Raw genomic sequence first — 14,099 nt, 5'->3', positions numbered from 1 at the left:
GCCCAGTCCCATGCTTTATGCAAACTAAATCAAAATAATTGCAAACAAAACTCCCCCTGGGACTCTTGTTAGTTGGAGGCACTCGTTGTTTCGAGCAAGCCATGGATTAATGCTTGTTGGTGGAAGGGGGAGTATAAACTTTACCATTCTTTTTGGGAACCACCTATAATGTGTGTAGCATGGAAGATATCGCCATCTCTTGGTTGTTATGTTGACAATGAAAGTATACCGCTCAAAATATTATTCACCTCTGTTTCAAAACCGAGCTCTGGCACCTCTACAAATCCCTGCTTCCCTTTCCGAAGGGCCTATCTATTTCCTTTTATGCTGAGTCATCATCCTCTTATTAAAAAGCACGAGTTGGAGAGCACCGCTGTCATTTGCATTCATTACTGTTAGTTTACATTGAGTATGACTTGACTGTATCTCTTTTACCATGAATTACAATGTCTAGTCGGTCCTTGGTCTTTAAAGGTGCTCTGCATTTATGTTTTGCTGTCTCAAAAAGGGCTAGCGAGATACCATCTTGTTATATCATATTATGATTGTTTTGAGAAAGTATTTTCATCCAGGATTTATTATTATGGCTCGCTAGTTGATTATGCTATTGATATGAGTAAACTTGAGACCTATGCATTATTGCAAATGTGGTTAGTTATAATCTTTGCTGAAAACTTGAATACTAGCTTTACATATTTACAACAACAAGAGCGGACAGAGTTTGTAAAAGTTTTTCTTTATCACTTTCAGTTTATCAACTGAATTGCTTGAGGACAAGCAAAGATTTAAGTTTGGGGGAGTTGATACGTCTCCAACATATCTACTTTTCCAAACACTTTTGCCCTTGTTTTGGACTCTAACTTGCATGATTTGAATGGAACTAACCCGGACTGACGCTATTTTCAGCAGAATTACCATGGTGTTATTTATGTGCAGGAGCAAACGTTCTCGGAATGACCTGAAACTTCACGGAGCCACTTTTTAGAAAAAAGAAAAATACCTGCCAGAGATGAAGGCCAGGGGCCCACCGTCTCTCCACGAGGGTGGGGGCGCGCCTGCCCCCTAGGGCGCGCCCCCCTACCTCGTGGGCCCCCTGTTGCCTCTCCGACTCCAACTCCACCTCCATATATTGAGTTTCGGGGAGAAAAAAATCAGGGAGAAGAAATCATCATGTTTTACGGTACGGAGCCACCGCCAAGCCCTAAAACCTCTCGGGGGGGCTGATCTGGAGTCCGTTCAGGGCTCCGGAGAGGGGAACCCGTCGCCATCGTCATCATCAACCATCCTCCATCACCAATTTCATGATGCTCACCGCTGTGCGTGAGTAATTCCATCGTAGGCTTGCTGGACGGTGATGGGTTGGATGGGATCTATCATGTAATCGAGTTAGTTTTGTTAGGGTTTGATCCCTAGTATCCACTATGTTCTGAGATTGATGTTGCTATGACTTTGCTATGCTTAATGCTTGTCACTAGGGCCCGAGTGCCATGATTTCAGATCTGAACCTATTATGTTTTCATCAATATATGAGTGTTCTTGATCCTATCTCGCAAGTCTATAGTCACCTATCATGTGTTATGATCCGTTAACCCCGAAGTGACAATAATCAGGATACTTACCGGTGATGACCGTAGTTTGAGGAGTTCATGTATTCACTATATGTTAATGCTTTGTTCCGGTTCTCTATTAAAAGGAGGCCTTAATATCCCTTAGTTTCCATAAGGACCCCGCTGCCACGGGAGGGTAGGACAAAAGATGTCATGCAAGTTCTTTTCCATAAGCACGTATGACTATATTCGAAATACATGCCTACATTATATCAATGAACTGGAGCTAGTTCTGTGTCACCCTAGGTTATGACTGTTACATGATGAACCGCATCCGGCATAATTCTCCATCACCGATCCATTGCCTACGAGCTTTCCACATATTGTTCTTCACTTATTTGCTTTCCCGTTGCTATTGCTATCATCACTACAAAATACCAAAAACATTGCTTTTTCTACCGTTACCATTTTTTGCAGTTATCACTACTATCGTATTACTTTGCTACTAAATACTTTGTTGAAGATATTAAGTTTCCAGGTGTGGTTGAATTGACAACTCAGTTGCTAATACTTGAGAATATTCTTTGGCTCCCCTTGTGTCAAATCAATAAATTTGGGTTGAATACTCTACCCCCGAAAACTGTTGCGATCCCCTATACTTGTGGGTTATCACTCAGCTGGTAGAGCTATACACCTCCAGGATTGTCTCCTTGCATGGCATTCCGCAATTATATATTCAGATCGTGGAAGCATCTTTACTTCTAAGTTCCGGGACTCCTTCCAGAGGGCTATGGGCACCAACATTCGCTTCAGCACAGCCTTCCATCCTCAAACTAGTGGCCAAGTCGAGCGAGTCAATCAAATTCTTGAAGATATGCTCAGGTCTTGTGTCATTTCCTTCAGTATGAAGTGGCAAGATTGTCTTCCATATGCCGAGTTCTCCTACAACAACAGCTTCCAAGCGAGTTCGGGCAAGGCCCCATTCGAGATTCTCTATGGGAGAAAGTGTCGTACTCCTCTTAATTTGTCAGAGACTAGTGAACGCCAACTTCTTGGCAATGACTTAATCACAGAAGCTGAAGAAATGTGTAAAGTCATCCATGAAAATCTCAAAGCCGCGCAACCGTGCCAGAAGAGTTACTATGATAGCAAGCATCGTGACTTGGCTTTCGAGATCGGAGACCATGTCTACCTCCGTGTCTCTCCAATGAAAGGCACTCGTCGCTTTGGTGTCCAAGGAAAGCTTGCCCCTAGATACGTGGGTCCTTTCAAGATCATTGGCAAAAGAGGCGATGTCACCTATCAACTTGAGCTTCCGTCCATGTAACACCCTCGATGCGACTATAGCTCCCACGTGTCGAGGCACGACTTAGAGACATAATCGCATTGAAGGCATATGTCGCAAGTAAGGTAATCTTTACACATCCCATGTAATATAATAATAAAGGGGAGATAACATAGTTGGATTACACTCGCCACGTCAATCAAGGTACATAAATAACATTACATCATTCAAAACACTCATGGACCGACTACGGCACCAAAATAAAAGATAACCCAACATGAGACATGGTCCCGATCACCCCCAACTGGGCACCACTACTGATCATCAGGAAAGGAAACATAATAACGCTGAGAGTCCTCGTCGAACTCCCACCTGAGCTCGAGCGCATCACCTGGAGCGGAATCATCAGGCCCTGCATCTGGTGTAATAGTAATCTGTGAGCCACAGGGACTCAGCAATCTCGCACCCTCGCGATCAAGACTATTTAAGCTTATAGGTAAGGCAAGGTAAAATATAAGTGGAGCTGCAGCAAGCGACTAGCATATATGGTGGCTATCCTGTTCGCAAAAGAGAGAGAGAAGAGGAGGCAAAGCGCGAGCGAGATACTAGAGAACAACCTGCGCAAGCATTACTCCAACACTGTGTCCACTTCCCGGACTCCGCCGAGAAGAGGCCATCACGGTAACACACTCAGTTGATTCATTTTAATTAAGTTAAGGTTCAAGTTATCTACAACCGGACATTAACAAATTCCCATCTGCCCATAACCGCGGGCACGGCTTTCGAAAGTTCAAATCCCTGCAGGGGAGTCCCAATTTAGCCCATGACAAGCTCTCATGGTCAACGAAGGAATAGACCTCCTCCCAAGACGTTCCGATCAGACTCGATATCTCGGTTCTTCAAGACACTTCGACAGGTTAAAACAAGACCAGCAACACCGCCCGAATGTGCCGACAAATCCCGATAGGAGCTGCACATATCTCGTTCTCAGGGCACACTTAGATGAGCCAGACGTCGGGTAGGCCAGCCCAGAGTTGCCCCTGGTAGCCCCGGACATCGCTCGGTTGGACCAACACTCAGAGGAGCACTGGCCCAGGAGGGGCTAATGTAAGATGACCCTCGGGCTCCGGAAACCCAAGGGAAAAGAGGCTAGGTGGGAAAAGGTAAAACCAAGGTTGGGCATTGCTGGAAAAGCTTTAATCAAGGCGAACTATCAAGGGGTTCCCATTATAACCCAACCGCGTAAGGAACGCAAAAATCCGGGAACATAACACCGATATGACGGAAACTAGGGCGGCAAGAGTGGAACAAAACACCAGGCGAGAGGCCGAGCCTTCCACCCTTTACCAAGTATATAGATGCATTAAGATAACAAGATAATATAATGATATCCCAACAAGTAAATAAATGTTCTAACAAGGAACAGCCTCCAATCTTCACCTGCAACTAGCAACGCTATAAGAGGGGTTGAGCAAAGCGGTAACATAGCCAATCAACGGTTTGCTAGGACATGGTGGGTTAGAGTTTTGACATGGAAATTTGGGAGGCTTGAAAGCAAGTGGTAGGCATCGTAGCATTGGCATAGCAAAAGAGCGAGCATATAGCAAAGCAAAGATAGTAATGATTTCGAGGGTATGATCATCTTGCCTGCAAAGTTGTCAGAGTTGACTGGATCCTCGAAAGCAAGCTCAACGGGATCCTCGTTAGTGAACTCGTCTCCCGGCTCTACCCAAACAAGACAAACAAGCAACAAGGACACAATCAACCACGTGCAAGGATCAAACAATATGATGCAAGGATGGTATGCTATGCGGGATGCGATGCAGAATGCATATGCGAGAAAAGGGATGCATGAACCTGGCCTCAACTTGGAAATCCAAGTGTGCCACTAGAAATATGAGATGAAATCGCTTGAAAACGATATAAAGATCACCGGAATCGGAGTTACGGTTTGGAAATGGCAAGCAAAACAAATATGACACCGGTCTGCGATTTACAGCAAATAGCCATCTAAATGCATTGAGATGAACGTGCTACAGCACCCAAACATGACAACAAAATACATGGCAGGGATGCATTCAAGATGCTTAACAAAAGTCTAGCACTGAACTACGGCCAATTCATCCATTAACAGGTTCAAACAACCATGGAAAAATGCATATGGCAAACAGATCTCAGACTTAGTGAAATTAACACTTGTCTGGAATTTCAGATCAGGTAGCCCACTTCGGAGCAACAAAACTACATGCTACAGGACCTGAACATGGCAAAGTAAAGCATGGCATGGAGCTACTCAAAGATCTTAACAAAAGTCCCTTAGTGACCTTGAGCCAAAAGGGATTAGAAAATACAATTGCAAGCATGTGAACATGGCAAAAAACATAATCAGATCACAGACTTAGTGAAAACTGGAGCATGCTGAAAACAGATATCAAGTAGGCATGTTTAGGAGCTCGATGCACTCGCTACGGAGCAAGTCATGACAAGCTAAGCATACACCCATCAAGAATACACAAAATGCAAGCTATACATGGCAAGAACAATAGCATAGCATGCACGGATCAACTACAACATCATCGGCAAAATTGCAAACAAGTTGACAATCTACCCAGATTCACAAAGTAGCAAAAGTAGAGCTCGATTAAATCAAGCTAGGGTGCTCCATAATTGCAAACAAAGACATGGATGGATAGAGAACTACAAGATTAACAAAACATCCTTACTGATCATCCTCAAAAGAGGCACGGATCACTAGGAAACAATATGAACATAAGACCATATGAAATAAACAGATCAAGGACTTAGTGGAATTACTAAGTCCCTGAAATCAGCACTACCAAGTGTCTCACTTCGCAAGCTTGTGTTGGAAATATGCCCTAGAGGCAATAATAAAAGTGTTATTATTATATTTCTTTGTTCATGATAATAGTCTTTTATTCATGCTATAACTGTATTATCCGGAAATCGTAATACACGTGTGAATACATAGACCACAATATGTCCCTAGTGAGCCTCTAGTTGACTAGCTCGTTGTGATCAACAGATAGTCATGGTTTCCTGGCTATGGACATTGGATGTCGTTGATAACGGGATCACATCATTAGGAGAATGATGTGATGGACAAGACCCAATCCTAAGCCTAGCACAAAAGATCGTGTAGTTCGTTTGCTAGAGCTTTGCCAATGTCAAGTATCTCTTCCTTCGACCATGAGAGCGTGTAACTCCTGGATACCGTAGGAGTGCTTTGGGTGTATCAAACGTCACAACGTAACTGGGTGACTATAAAGGTGCACTACAGGTATCTCCGAAAGTATCTATTGTTTTATGCGGATCGAGACTGGGATTTGTCACTCCGTGTAAACGGAGAGGTATCTCTGGGCCCACTCGGTAGGACATCATCATATGCGCAATGTGACCAAGGAGTTGATCACGGGATGATGTGTTACGGAACGAGTAAAGTGACTTGCCGGTAACGAGATTGAACAAGGTATTGGATACCGACGATCGAATCTCGGGCAAGTAACATAGCGATAGACAAAGGGAATTGAATACGGGATTGATTAAGTCCTTGACATCGTGGTTCATCCGATGAGATCATCGTGGAACATGTGGGAGCCATCATGGGTATCCAGATTCCGCTGTTCGTTATTGACCAGAGAACGTCTCGGTCATGTCTGCATGTCTCCCGAACCCGTAGGGTCTACACACTTAAGGTTCGATGACGCTAGGGTTATAACGGAAGTTTGTATGTGGTTACCGAATGTTGTTCGGAGTCCCGGATGAGATCCCGGACGTCACGAGGAGTTCCGGAATGGTCCGGAGGTAAAGATTTATATATGGGAAGTCCTATTTTGGCCACCGGAAAATGTTCGGGATTTTTCGGTATTGTACCGGGAAGGTTCTAGAAGGTTCCGGAGTGGGGCCCACCTGCATGGGGGGACCCACATGAACGTGGGTAGTGGGGGCAAGGCCCCACACCCCTGGTCAAGGCGCACCAAGATCCCCCCTTAGAAGGAATAAGATCATATCCCGAAGGGATAAGATCAAGATCCCTAAAAAGGGGGGATAACAATCGGTGGGGAAGGAAATGATGGGATTTCTTTCCTCCCACCTTGGTCAACGCCCCAATGGACTTGGAGGGCAAGAAACCAGCCCCTCCACCCCTATATATAGTGGGGAGACGCATGGGAGCTTCACACGAAGTTCTGGCGCAGCCCTACCTCTCTCCCTACTCCTCCTCTCCCATGGTGCTTGGCGAAGCCCTGCTGGATTGCCACGCTCCTCCACCACCACCACGCCGTTGTGCTGCTATTGGATGGAGTCTTCCTCAATCTCTCCCTCTCTCCTTTCTGGATCAAGGCGTGGGATACGTCACCGGGCTGTACGTGTGTTGAACGCGGAGGTGCCGTGCGTTCGGCACTTGATCATCAGTGATTTGAATCACGACGAGTACGACTTCATCAACCCCGTTCACTTGAACGCTTCCGCTTAGCGGTCTACAAGGGTATGTAGATGCACTCTCCTTCCCCTCGTTGCTAGTTTCTCCATAGATAGATCTTGGTGACACGTAGGAAAATTTTGAATTTCTGCTACGTTCCCCAACAGTGGTATCGGAGCTAGGTCTATTGTGTAGATTCTTTGCACGAGTAGAACACAAAGTAGTTGTGGGCGTTGATTTTGTTCAATATGCTTACCGTTACTAGTCCAATCTTGTTTCGACGGTATTGTGGGATGAAGCGGCCCGGACCGACCTTACACGTACTCTTACGTGAGACAGGTTCCACCGATTGACATGCACTTGGTGCATAAGGTGGCTAGCGGGTGCCAGTCTCTCCCACTTTAGTTGGAACGGATTCGATGAAAAGGGTCCTTATGAAGGGTAAATAGAAATTGGCATATCACGTTGTGGTTTTGCGTAGGTAAGAAACGTTCTTTCTAGAACCCATAGCAGCCACGTAAAACATGCAAACAACAATTAGAGGACGTCTAACTTGTTTTTGCAGGGTATGCTATGTGATGTGATATGGCCAGAAGAATGTGATGAATGATATGTGATGTATGAGATTGATCATGTTCTTGTAATAGGAATCATGACTTGCATGTCGATGAGTATGACAACCGGCAGGAGCCATAGGAGTTGTCTTTATTTATTGTATGACCTGCGTGTCATTGAACAACGCCATGTAAATTACTTTACTTTATTGCTAAACGCATTAGCCATAGAAGTAGAAGTAGTCGTTGGCGTGACAACTTCATGAAGACACGATGATGGAGATCATGATGATGGAGATCATGGTGTCAAGCCGGTGACAAGATGATCATGGAGCCCCGAAGATGGAGATCAATGGAGCTATATGATATTGGCCATATCATGTCACAACTATATAATTGCATGTGATGTTTATTATGTTTATGCATCTTGTTTACTTAGGACGACGGTAGTAAATAAGATGATCCCTTACAAAATTTCAAGAAGTGTTCTCCCCTAACTGTGCACCGTTGCTACAGTTCGTCGCTTCTAAGCACCACGTGATGATCGGGTGTGATGGATTCTTACGTTCACATACAACGGGTGTAAGACAGTTTTACACAGCGAAAACACTTAGGGTTAACTTGACGAGCCTAGCATGTGCAGACATGGCCTCGGAACACGGAGACCGAAAGGTCGAGCATGAGTCGTATAGTAGATACGATCAACATGAAGATGTTCACCGACGTTAACTAGTCCGTCTCACGTGATGATCGGACACGGGCTAGTTGACTCGGATCATGTAATCACTTAGATGACTAGAGGGATGTCTATCTGAGTGGGAGTTCATAAGATGAACTTAATTATCCTGAACATAGTCAAAAGACCTTTTGCAAATTATGTCGTAGCTCGCGCTTTAGTTCTACTGTTTTAGATATGTTCCTAGAGAAAATATAGTTGAAAGTTGATAGTAGCAATTATGCGAACAGTAGAAAGCTTATGTCCTGAATGCACTGCTCAGTGTGCTGAACCCCAAACGTCGTTTGTGGATGTTTCGAACATCAAACATACACGTTTTGATAACTACGTGATAGTTCAGTTAAATGGTTTAAGTAGAGGCACCAAAGACGTTTTCGAAACATCGCGGAACATATGAGATGTTTCGAGGGCTGAAATTGGGATTTCAGGCTCGTGCCCACGTCAAGAGGTATAAGACCTCCGACGATTTTCTTAACCTGCAAACTAAGGGAGAAAACCTCAATCGTTGAGCTTGTGCTCAGATGGTCTGAGTACAACAATCACTTGAATCGAGTGGGAGTTGATCTTCCAGATGAGATAGTGATGTTTCTCCAAAGTCATTGCCACCAAGCTGCTAGAGCTTCGTGATGAACTATAACATATCAGGGATAGATATGATGATCCTTGAGGTATTCGCGATGTTTGATACCGCGAAAGTAGAAATCAAGAAGGAGCATCAATTGTTGATGGTTGGTGAAACCACTAGTTTCAAGAAGGGCAAGGGCAAGAAGGGATACTTCATGAAACGGCAAATCAGCTGCTGCACCAGTGAAGAAACCCGAGGTTGAACCCAAACCCAAGACTAAGTGCTTCTGTCATAAGGGGAATAGCCGCTAGAGCAGAATTACCCTAGATACTTGGTAGATAAGAAGGATGGCAAGGTCGATAGAAGTATATTGGATATACATTATGTTAATGTGTACTTTACTAGTACTCCTAGTAGCACCAGGGTATTAGATACCGGTTCGGTTGCTAAGTGTTAGTAACTCGAAATAAAGAGCTACGTAATAAACGGAGACTAGCTAAAGGTGAGCTGACAATATATGTTGGAAGTGTTTCCAAGTTTGATGTGATCAAACATCGCACGCTCCCTCTACCATCAAGATTAGTATTAAACCTGAATGGTTTATTGAATCTCGATCGTAGTGATACACATTTTCATGCCAAAAGATATAAGATAGTAATGATAGTACCACTTACTTGTGGCACTGCCATGTAAGTCATAATGGTATAAAACGCATGAAGAAGCTCCATGTTGATGGATCTTTGGACTCACTCGTTTTGAAAAGTTTGAGACATGCGAACCATGTCTATTGGTGTATATGCATGAAGAAACTCCATGCAAATGGACCGTTTGGACTCACTTGATTTTGAATCACTTGAGATATGCAAATCATACCACATGGGCAAGATGACTGAAAAACCTCGTTTTCAGTAAGATGGAACAAGATAGCAACTTGTTGGAAGTAACACATTTTGATGTGTCCAATCCAATGAGTGCTGAGGCATGCAGTGAATATCGTTATGATCTTACTTCACAGATGATTCGAGTAGATGTTGAGAATATTTACTTGATGAAACACAAGTCTGAATTATTGAATGGTTCAAGTAATTTCAGAGTGAAGTAGAAGATCATTGTGACAAGAGGATAAAATGTCTATGATATGATCATAGAGATGAATATCTGAGTTACGAGTTTTGGCACACAATTAAGACATTGTGGAAATTGTTTCGCAATTAATACCGCCTGGAACACCATAGTGTGATGGTGTGTCCGAACATCATAGTTGCACCCTATTGGATATGGTGCGTACCATGATGTCTCTTATCGAATTACCACTATTGTCCATGGGTTAGGCATTAGAGACAACCACATTCACTTTAAATAGGGCACCACATAATTCCGTTGAGATGACACCGTATGAATTATGGTTTAGAGAAACCTAAGTTGTCGTTTCTTAAAAGTTTGGGGCTGCGACGCTTATGTGAAAAAGTTTCAGGCCGATAAGCTCGAACCCAAAGCGGATAAATACATCTTCATAGGACAACCCAAAAACAGTTGGGTATGCCTTCTGTCTCAGATCCGAAAGCAATAAAGGATTGTTTCTTCAATCGGGTCCTTTCTCGAGAAAAGTTTGTCTCGAAAGAATTGAGTGGGAGGATGGTGGAGACTTGATGAGGTTATTGAACCGTCACTTCAACTAGTGTATAGCAGGCACAAAGAGTTGTTCCTGTGGCACCTACACCAATTGAAGTGGAAGCTTATGATAGTGATCATGAAGTTTCGGATCAAGTCACTACCGTACCTCGTAGGGTGACAAGGATGCGTACTACTTTAGAGTGGTACGGTAATCCTGTCTTGAAGGTCATGTTGCTACACAACAATGAACCTACGAGCTATGGAGAAGCGATTGTGGGCCCAAATTCCGACAAATGGTTAGAAGCCATGAAATCCGAGATAGGATCCATGTATCAGAACAAAGCATGAACTTTGGTGGACTTGCCCGATGATCGGTAAGCCATTGAGATAAATGGATCTTTAAGAAGAAGACGGACGTGGATGGTAATGTCACCATCCATGAAGCTCGACTTGTGGCGAAGAGTTCTTCACAAGTTCAAGGAGTTGACTACGATGAGATTTTCTCATCCGTAGCGATGCTTAAAGTCCGTCGGACTCATGTTAGCATTAGCTGCATTTATGAAATCTGGCAGATGGATGACAAAATGAGTTTCCTTACCAGTCTTCGTATGGAAAGGTTGTATGCAATACAATCAGAAAGTTTTGTCGATCCTAAGGATGCTAAAAGGTATGCTAGCTCCAGCGATCCTTCTAAGGACTGGAGTAAGCATCTCGGAGTTGGAATGTACGCTTTGATGAGATGATCAAAGATTTTGGATTTATACAAAGTTTATGAGAAACTTGTATTTCCAAAGAAGTGAGTGGGAGCACTATAGAATTTCTGATGAGTATATGTTGTTGACATATTGATGATCAGAGATGATGTAGAATTTCTAGAAAGCATATAGGGTTATTTGAAAGGTGTTTTTCAATAGAAAACCTGGATTAAGCTACTTGAACATTGAGCATCAAGATCTATAAGGATAGATCAAAATGCTTAATAATACTTTCAAATGAGCACATACCTTGACATGATCTTGAAGGTGTTCAAGATGGATCAGTCAAAGAAGAAGTTCTTGCCTGAGTTGTAAGGTACGAAGTTAAGACTTAAATCTCGACCTCGGCAGAAAAGAGAGAAAGGACGAAGGTCGTCCCCTATGCTTAAGACATAGGCTCTACAGTATGCTATGCTGTGTACCGCACCTGAAGTGTGCCTTGCCATGAGTCAGTCAAGGGTACAAGAGTGATCCAAGAATGGCTCACAGGACAGCGGTCAAAGTTATCCTTAGTAACTAGTGGACTAAGGAATTTTCTCGATTATGGAGGTGGTAAAAGAGTTCGTCGTAAAGGGTTATGTCGATGCAAGCTTGACACCTATCCGGATAGCTCTAAGTAGAGAGACCGGATACATATAATGGAGCAATAATTTAGAATAGCTCCAAGTAGAACAGTTATTTGGAATAGCTCTAAATAGAGCGTGGTAGCTGCATCTAGGAGATGACATAGAGATTTGTAAAGCACACACGGATCTGAAAGGTTCAGACCCGTTGACTAAAACCTCTCTCACAAGCAACATGATCAAACATAAAACTCATTGAGTGTTAATCACATAGTGATGTGAACTAGACTACTGACTCTAGTAAACTCTTGGGTATTAGTCACATGGCGATGTGACCTGTGAGTGTTAATCACATGGTGATGTGAACTGGATTATTGACTCTAGTACAAGTGGGAGACTGTTGGAAATATGCCCTAGAGGCAATAATAAAAGTGTTATTATTATATTTCTTTGTTCATGATAATAGTCTTTTATTCATGCTATAACTGTATTATCCGGAAATCGTAATACACGTGTGAATACATAGACCACAATATGTCCCTAGTGAGCCTCTAGTTGACTAGCTCGTTGTGATCAACAGATAGTCATGGTTTCCTGGCTATGGACATTGGATGTCGTTGATAACGGGATCACATCATTAGGAGAATGATGTGATGGACAAGACCCAATCCTAAGCCTAGCACAAAAGATCGTGTAGTTCGTTTGCTAGAGCTTTGCCAATGTCAAGTATCTCTTCCTTCGACCATGAGAGCGTGTAACTCCTGGATACCGTAGGAGTGCTTTGGGTGTATCAAACGTCACAACGTAACTGGGTGACTATAAAGGTGCACTACAGGTATCTCCGAAAGTATCTATTGTTTTATGCGGATCGAGACTGGGATTTGTCACTCCGTGTAAACGGAGAGGTATCTCTGGGCCCACTCGGTAGGACATCATCATATGCGCAATGTGACCAAGGAGTTGATCACGGGATGATGTGTTACGGAACGAGTAAAGTGACTTGCCGGTAACGAGATTGAACAAGGTATTGGATACCGACGATCGAATCTCGGGCAAGTAACATACCGATAGACAAAGGGAATTGAATACGGGATTGATTAAGTCCTTGACATCGTGGTTCATCCGATGAGATCATCGTGGAACATGTGGGAGCCATCATGGGTATCCAGATTCCGCTGTTGGTTATTGACCAGAGAACGTCTCGGTCATGTCTGCATGTCTCCCGAACCCGTAGGGTCTACACACTTAAGGTTCGATGACGCTAGGGTTATAAAGGAAGTTTGTATGTGGTTACCGAATGTTGTTCGGAGTCCCGGATGAGATCCCGGACGTCACGAGGAGTTCCAGAATGGTCCGGAGGTAAAGATTTATATATGGGAAGTCCTATTTTGGCCACCGGAAAATGTTCGGGATTTTTCGGTATTGTATCGGGAAGGTTCTAGAAGGTTCCGGAGTGGGGCCCACCTGCATGGGGGGACCCACATGAACGTGGGTAGTGGGGGCAAGGCCCCACACCCCTGGTCAAGGCGCACCAAGATCCCCCCTTAGAAGGAATAAGATCATATCCCGAAGGGATAAGATCAAGATCCCTAAAAAGGGGGGATAACAATCGGTGGGGAAGGAAATGATGGGATTTCTTTCCTCCCACCTTGGCCAACGCCCCAATGGACTTGGAGGGCAAGAAACCAGCCCCTCCACCCCTATATATAGTGGGGAGACGCATGGGAGCTTCACACGAAGTTCTGGCGCAGCCCTACCTCTCTCCCTACTCCTCCTCTCCCATGGTGCTTGGCGAAGCCCTGCTGGATTGCCACGCTCCTCCACCACTACCACGCCGTTGTGCTGCTGTTGGATGGAGTCTTCCTCAACCTCTCCCTCTCTCCTTGCTGGATCAAGGCGTGGGATACGTCACCGGGCTATACGTGTGTTGAACGCGGAGGTGCCGTGCGTTCGGCACTTGATCATCAGTGATTTGAATCACGACGAGTACGACTTCATCAACCCCGTTCACTTGAACGCTTCCGCTTAGCGATCTACAAGGG

The sequence above is a fragment of the Triticum dicoccoides genome, chromosome 1A, assembly GCF_002162155.2.
Source record: "Triticum dicoccoides isolate Atlit2015 ecotype Zavitan chromosome 1A, WEW_v2.0, whole genome shotgun sequence".
Lineage (NCBI taxonomy): Eukaryota > Viridiplantae > Streptophyta > Magnoliopsida > Poales > Poaceae > Triticum > Triticum dicoccoides.
The sequence above is the reverse complement of the archived record's forward strand: the minus strand, read 5'-3'. Positions refer to the sequence as shown.